Below are 8,604 nucleotides of genomic sequence, written 5' to 3'. Positions count from 1 at the left end.
TTTTTTTTACTTTAAACCGCATAAACACATTTCATTACACCAAATACACAAAATAATGTTCTTTTTAGCAGCATTATATGACCCCTTTAACAATAATACTGCATGTTGCTGCATTCGAAAACATCTAGTCAGCGCACAGTGGAATGTAACAGATTGCATGGGTCTCGAGATGCGTTTTTAAGATGTTCAAAATATTTTTAACTCGACACACATCCTAAAACATCACAAAAGAGAACAAAATGTGGCACAATGGCAAAAGACGTCTATCCTGCTGTGAAAGTCTGTAGGTGCACTTTAAAGGGAATGCAAAGATGCAAATTTTACCCTGCAAACTGTCTAACAGCTAAAGTAAAGTGAAATAAAAAATTACAGAATAAAAATAAAGTTGATCTCAATAATCGGCTGGGCAACTGATTATTTAACCATCCTGATGCATAACACAGTTATAAGCCATATGTGTCTTAAACATCAACATGACTATTACCCACTTGTCTAACAACTTTATCAAGTTTTTCTGAAGAGTCTGAAAGATAATGGCTGGATTTAGCTTGAGTGTGCACTTTATTGGAGTGTCCCTCAGCGACCCGCAAAGAAGTGTACACACACAAGCAGTGTTGCCTAGCAACTTAGATGGTGCTGGAGAGCAGCGGCTTGATAGCTGTTGTCTCTAAAATTCTTGTTGAAGTATTTACACAGTTGCCAATATTAATGAAAATGAGTCTGCTCAGCCTGCCTAGAAATGTTATGCACTGTTTGATGCTTGAACATGCACTGAACTGTGCAAGATACATAAGAATGACAGATTGATGGATGGATGTGCTCTATTGATCCCCAGAAGTTAATTTAGAGAAAGAACGAGACAGATGTTCCAAACTGTTATATAACAGGAACTGTGAAACAAAACATTTTACAATGCACCATGCTCACTGCCATTCTTCCTCATGAAGGATTGAGCAATGCAGCCAGGAAGCTTCGACTCACTACGGAGAGTGAACAAGCTCCCTGGCTACAGCTCCAGCAAATTAAACCAGCACTGCAACACCTGCACCAGGGTAAAAATACCATCTGTGTCCCCATCTTATTTGCCCACGGGCAAACACTGAGTCCCCTAAACCCAGAGCCCCCTCCGTCCTACTGGCCCAGTTCACAGCTGGTATGAACATACTTCTCAAGTGATTGTTTACAATTGTAATTTATTCCAGATACTAATGCGTCTCCTGTGATCACTTGTGATTGAATATAGAAATGGATGTTAATGCCAGGTATAAAATGGAGCATTACTGTCCACACTTCCCTTATACCCCTTAAATGCATACAGAGATTCAAATAACACAAAAACAGCTTGGACTTTCAGCATATATGCATTTAAGCACATTTACTTTAAGCATATATGATTTACGGATGCTTGTCCCATCATTATTTACAGACTTTTACCATTACAATTTCAATCATTTTTACAGTGTATATTTAGCAAATGCACTGAGGAGTACTACTCAAGTATGTGCTTATGGTAAAGTACTCATACCTTCACCCCGTATGTTTCTTTCCTTTAGACCGTATATTGCTGAGTGACCCCAGTGTGCAGTATCCCTTAGTCTTATTTCATACTTAAACATTTTTGCAGCAGAGTTCTTTTTACTGGACTCGGAGTCTGGATATGGCCTGGCCATGATTAATAAAGTAAGCACTGACCTAAACGGTGTTCACAGGTGACATTCAGCCACTTTAAAGGGTGTCTTTATCTTAAGTGAAGTGAAGTGACATGTGGATTTAGTGCTCTGCATTTACCCATCCAAAGTGCACACACACAGCAGTGAACACACACAAACCGTGAACACACACCCGGAGCAGTGGGCAGCCATTTATGCTGCGGCGCCCGGGGAGCAGTTGGGGGTTCGGTGCCTTGCTCAAGGGCACCTCAGTCGTGGTATTGAAGGTGGGAGAGAGTGCTGTACATTCATTCCCCCCACCTACAATCCCTGCCGGTACGAGACTCGAACCCACAGCCTTTGGGTCATGAGTCCGACGCTCTAACCATTAGGCCACGACTTCCCCTCAGGGAAACCCAACACATCATTATTCCTAGACACGTGATTGACTGGATTGTTTTTAGGTGCAAACAGAGGACTTAAGGAAGAGCTAAACGAGAACTTAATCTTCATATCCTCTTGAGGAAAGGGGTAATTTGTCATAGATTGACTGATAAACTGATCCAAATCACTAATTAATATGGCTTTAGAGGCAAAGAACTAGGCCAAAGTGTTACATGTGGGAAAAGTAAGGGGAATACTTCAGAAATACACCTCCTTTTTTTGATAAGGAAATCATGCAGGAAACATTCTTGTGTCCATCTTCTTTTTTATTATTATTTAACAACATGCACGATGAATCATGCTGTCAAATTAAAAACAGCTCAACAAAGGAAATGTTTTCCTTTTTTAAGTAAAAACTCACTTAATATAGATAAAACAAAACTTTATATGTCATTTTGCTTTGTAAGTAAATGTATCTTGATTTAATAATGTTTAGATATTGGTACTCAGAAATAAGATAAAATACAGAGTAAGAAAATCACGTTTTCCAGTAATGACCTCTAAAATATTGCATAAAAGAATCTAAATGAAGCTGCACTGTTAGATTTCATGGAAGCATATTTCAACTTTATACAGTATCAGCATTTAAGAATATATTGGCCCCTAAAAACTAAATCAGTATGCGCTTTCTCAAACACTATGTAAAGTTGAGCCCACCATTTTTTTGTGCTTTTATTGGAAATGTCTCCTGCAGTTCCTGTGATGGACTGGCACTTTTTCTTGTGCTGCGAGAGAAGTATTTATCAAATTTTCTTTGTTGCCTGCCTCTGAAAACACTAAAAATGCTTTTCTTCTCTTAAAGGAGGAGGAACTTGTTCGGGAAAGCCGTGGCTTTTACTTTCGTGGGTACGGACTGGGCCATTGCTTACAAGCAAAAGACGGGACAACTGTGGATGGGTCCAATGTATTCACCCCTCCACCCCCAGTGCAAGTGCTGTACGACGGAGAGGCCGTCCGGAAGCGTTTTGTGGACCGAGCCAAGCGAATCGACACCATATCCAGAGCCGTGTTTCCTCTCAGCTTCCTCATATTCAACATATTTTACTGGATCACCTACAAAGTGCTGCGACACGAGGACATCCACGCCAGCCTGTAATCATTCATCTCTCCTGGTTACGCCACTTGTTCATCTTACTGCTTCTTTTCTTTTCTTATATATCTTCATTTGAACCAAAACCGCCTGTCATACTCACACTAGAAGTGTATTTCAAATTCACCCAAGAAATACCGTCAGTGCTAAAACCATGTGCTCAGGTGTGACTTCTGGATTTCAAAAAGATTTTAAAGTGCCCACTCGGAGCGAAGGGGGCTCGTAGATGCAAATGCTGCTGTTGGGGACCTGGCTCTCCTCTCTTTCACATCTTCATTAGAGTGGATTGCACTAATAGCCAGTGCTACTGTCCTCACTTTGTAGGCTCCATTTGAGTTATTGGCTGAAAGATTCTCAGTTAGATAGAAAATATTGACTTGAATTTTACTGCAAGGCGCATCCTTGAATGAATGTTTTTGAAAACCTCAAAACAAATGTGTTTTTTACATCTTAAAATGCCAAACTAATGGGCTGTGAAGGGGAGGATTGGGATTTATTATCCATGGCAACAGTTACTAAATAATGAGATTATAAATATATATGACTGTATAAAGTGTACATATGCAGAGTTGTTCAGACTGCAGACAGCACAGATGTGTATTTCTTTTTGTCTTTTGAATTTGAATAAATGGATATTCTAACAGGAAGTCGAAGTTGTTTTGTACAAATGTTACACAAAAGCACAAAAAAAATATTACATTTATTTACTATTATGAATGCTGTTCAGAGTAATCTTTCTGTTATTTTTCATTAACATTAGTCATTCCATTAGTCATTTTCACATTTGGAAAATGTGAAAATCCAAATCATTCCATCATGTGTTAAATTGCTTAAACTAATGCCTGAAAGAAACAGATGATTTGTGACGCTCTGTCACTGTGCCAGTACTAGGCTTTAATTTTCAACAAACAGAGACATGTATCACGCATCACAGCCATTCTTTATTATTGCTAGCTCCAAATGTGTCCCTCAGTCAAACATAAAAACCATAGTTTATTTTCCTGTCCGGAGAGCCGTTCGAGGATGTGCAGAGATGCAGGGTGAAGGAGAAAAGCCTTTGTGCCGAAGAAGGACGGATGAGGATTTTAATGGGAATCACAAGGTGTTGTTTATCAGCTAATGAGTTTGAAAAGGACTCTGCGTTCTTTGCTAATGACAATGAATTAAGGCCGTCAACCTCTGCGCACAGCCCTTTGTCTGAGGAGTAACTAATCTAGTCTTCTGTACGCTAGTTTCCCATGGGTGAGTGAACGCATGTACAGATGAGCATGTGGAAAAGGAAACAAAATGCTTTGTGCAGGAAATGATAAATGCAGATTGATGCCGCCCCATTTGTTAACAGATTGCCCTGGTAAAAACAGAATGACAATTATGCTCATTAAAGTCAGCATGAAATGGAAATTCAACCCTATTTCATTCACCTTATCTATTTTACATCTTATTGACTTATTGTGAATGATTTATCCATGCAAGTTTCATTTTTATAAACTTTTTTGACTTTTAACATTTTAAACGAAATGTCATAACTCAGTCTTCCATTTAAACAACAGACTTCTGTCCAGGGACGCGGGAAGATGTTTTCGGTTGGGGGTGCTGTGTGTGTCCGTGTTGGGGGCTGGTGTTGTTTGGATGCCGATTTTGGAAAGTTTTTGCTGGGATGGGCATTTAAAAAAATCTGAAATTCGCTTTTGCGCCATTATCTCCTTGTGTTAAAGTTAATCTTGTTCGCATTCTGTATAGTTCATGTCTGATACCACGCGCTAGCGTCACGTGTTCATGAGGATTAGGCTAATCATCCCATATAGAAAACATCACAAGTAAAATTAATCATGTTTATAAAGATAAACATGGGTTTATTATAGCCCACTTACAATTTACATTTCAGAGATCATTACAAATAAATGATTAAATGCTAAAACTGAATAAATTTAAATGAACAAACTTGGCATGGCATTTGCAACCATGTGAAAACAGGGGGTGGTGCAGCCCCCTCAGCACCCCTACTTCCCGCGTCCCTGCTTCTGTCTGATGATTGTCGGACTTCTCCGGTCATTTTGTCTTCTTAAACCCTGCCCCTTTTTTCAAGTGCAAGCTCACATTTAGATCTGCATCCATCCAAACAGCAACCAATAAAGAGAACAAAGTTCTCATCCTACCTTTTCATTCACTCTCACTTTCATTCAATCTGTACATCACAATATGGAAGAAACAATCTGTCGTTACTTCTTTGTCATAGCAACCTTAAGGATATTCAGATAGCAGCAAAATACAACCTGAATCCTGGCTCATGGTCCTTTCCGATCCCTTAACCTCCTGTCCAATCCAAATAAAGGTAAAACAATCAATATACAATAATAAAATACTCAAAAACTGTTTTGGTAAATGTTAAATATCTAGAATTCGAATTAACAAAATTCAAATTTAAATCTTTGTAATTTTTCTGGCTCCAGATATTTGATGGATGGACTCCTTAGTTTAACCAATTGTTTTGAATTATGATAAGACTTTTCAGTCTTACAAAAGTCACTGTCTTTGATATTTATTTCTGCTATGGTCACTATGGTTACAGGTGATTCACAGCTATTGCAAAAATTTTAAAGTATTATACCAGACTTCACATCTTCCTAACTAGTCCATCCAGCTCTGCACTAACTGCAAAGATGTAGGAGTCCTATCAAGCTATAATGCATTGCTGTCAAGATTTCAGCCTCCGCTCCTTCCAAATAAGTGAGCCTGATGATGGAAATGTTTTTTTTTAATTCAAATACAACCCAACACACTCAAATGGCAGCTAGCCTTGGACAGTTTAAGGTTTCTCAATTTTAGTGAATGTGGTCCCTTGACATATTCGCTTAAGCCCTGCACACATGCTGACAGTTTAAGTAGATTTTGTTCCAAGAGGAAATCTGGGGGCAATTGGCAAATGTCAGAAAGATTGGCTATTGTATCTCATGATGTGCATTTTCCATGAGAGGCTTTCTGAGTTAACACAGTGGGATACTGCATTTACTGCCTCTGAGAGGGTCCACGCAGACCATGGATAGAATGAGCGAGAAAGAAAGAGCGAGAGAAAGAAAGAAATAAAAAGAAAGAGCAAGGATATTTTTCCCATGCAGCAACCCTTCGCATTTCTTCATTTCCTCCAGCCGTAACCCTTTTGTTACATGGTTCTTTGGTTTGGTTTTTAGGGGGCAAACTGTGCCTTTGTAGGATTTAAGAAGATTTTCTAAATCTGCAGCCCATAACTGACAAACACAAAATAGGTCTGTGATTTATAGCATACAACTACACTCCTCCTGCCCTCCCCTCAATCAGTGTATCTCCCCCAGTGCTGCCTGTATCACAGATACAGAAACTCTAATGGATTTCAATCACAGAGCAAATCACACAGACACCTCCTGTGAGATTGTTCCGTGGCTCTTCCCCTAAATAAGCACCAAGGATTCATAAGCTAACATCATTACGCTATGCATTTACTTCTACAAATGTGCGTATCTGATCTGTGCAGGTGTCCTGAGACTTCGGGTAATAGTGAGACCTCGGAAAATGTGTGTGCAAGAGAGGAAATGAAGAGATGGATAAAAGAGAAAAACAGAGAGACATGCTTTGAAGGACATCCCTGAGAGAAATCAATGAAACAATATTCCTCTACATTTATTGATTTGAAATATGGTGTTATGAAGGAAGTGTGGCCACAAATGAATGATTCGATATTCTGTTTATCTCACTCTCTCCCTGAAGAATTCAGTTCAAATTGCCACAAAGCAGAAGCCAAACGCATTAAGTCATATTCTCTGGAGAGCAACTGAGGTCTTTGCATTTATTGTTCATCTTCATGTAAGCAGTCAATAACATGGGAAGTGGGTAGGGCTGTTGGTGTGATGAATAGGAAGTTCAGATCTTATCCTGGGTCTGTCCTTGCATCAACCCAAGGGAATAATCAACATCTGAGTAGAATGTTAATAGAGCCTTGGGGAAAGTAATATTGTTGGAAGCACGTTCTCATTCACATTTTCAGCTAGATCCGATTGTGGGGGGTTGAACTGTATGTTTTATCCTAAATGTACATAAGAATCCAACAAAGTATATACAAACACAACCAAAAGTTAAGAGTTGGTATGATTTTTGAAATGTTTTTGAAAGAAGTCTCCTATGCTCACCAAGGCTGCATTTATTTGATCAAGTAGAAACAGCAATACTGTGAAATATTATTACAATTTAAAATAACTTTTTTCTTTTTAAATATATTTTAAAATGTAATTTATTCCTGTGATGGCAAGCTGAATTTTCAGCTTCCATTACTACAGTCTTCAGAGTCACATGCTTCAGAAATGATTCTAATATGCTGTATATAATAATATGCTGTATAATATTTAATTTCTCATTTAAATGTTTTAATTATTTTTTTCAAATTAAATTTATTCAACAACATGATAGATTTAATTTGTCCTTACAGAGTAAAGTATTAATTTCTTTCAAAATGAAAACCCAAACCTTTGAACAGTGGTGTGTATGGAAAAGAAAAGATACATTGGGGTCCAAAAATCTACTGTATTCAATTTAAAATGCCACTAATCAAACAAGCAAACTTGAGCACTGAACTTGTGAACCCTTGTACAGATGGTCAGATGTTCTTGCTTTTGTTGAAGCATAAAACTTGGACCTTTTTCAAATCAGCTTTACACAAAACAAATGCAAAGACATTCTGAAATTATCTGATGTTAATTCTTCAATTCACTTTTTGACTGAAATTGTTAAGCTGATAATAAAACCTCAAATGAAAACATAATTGTATTAAATTAGAAAAGTAAAACCAGAAACATTTTCATTAGTGGTCTCAGACTTTTGGGTTCCACTGTATACACATTATTGTGATGTTTAAAAAAAATAAAAAAAGATAAGAATAAGAAAGTTTGAACAGACAAAAAGCAGTTGCCCCCAAAACGCCCATTATTGAATGTGATGGACAACTTTGAAAGCTATAGATACAATGCAATGAAATCATAAGTTACAGAAAGGGTACAAAAGAACATTCAAGTATTGAGATGTCCCGGTCTCTGTCCAATTATCAGCAAGTGAAGACTATATCAAACCACTTTTGAAAAGCATTTTCAAAACAAAATTTTTAGAGAGAGATGCCTCAGAGAGACTAGCAGTTATTTGAAAGAGCTACATGTTCAGTAACAGAGAGTTTTAAAAGGAATTATATAAACTGGAGAATAGAGAAATACTGCAAGCAAACATGTATATATATATATATGTGTGTGTGTGTGTGTGTGTGTGAGAGTATTTTAAGAGGGTCGATTCAAGCCTCCCGTTTTTTCTCCTCTCACATTTACTATTTGAGCCAAGTCATGTCTTCAGGGAAAGAGACGTACCCATTACGGAGATGAAAACTAATTTTGGAGGCTACAGCTAGGT

The sequence above is a fragment of the Sinocyclocheilus grahami genome, unplaced genomic scaffold (assembly GCF_001515645.1).
Source record: "Sinocyclocheilus grahami isolate Dianchi unplaced genomic scaffold, SAMN03320097.WGS_v1.1 scaffold515.1, whole genome shotgun sequence".
In the NCBI taxonomy this organism is placed as follows: domain Eukaryota; kingdom Metazoa; phylum Chordata; class Actinopteri; order Cypriniformes; family Cyprinidae; genus Sinocyclocheilus; species Sinocyclocheilus grahami.
The sequence above is the reverse complement of the archived record's forward strand: the minus strand, read 5'-3'. Positions refer to the sequence as shown.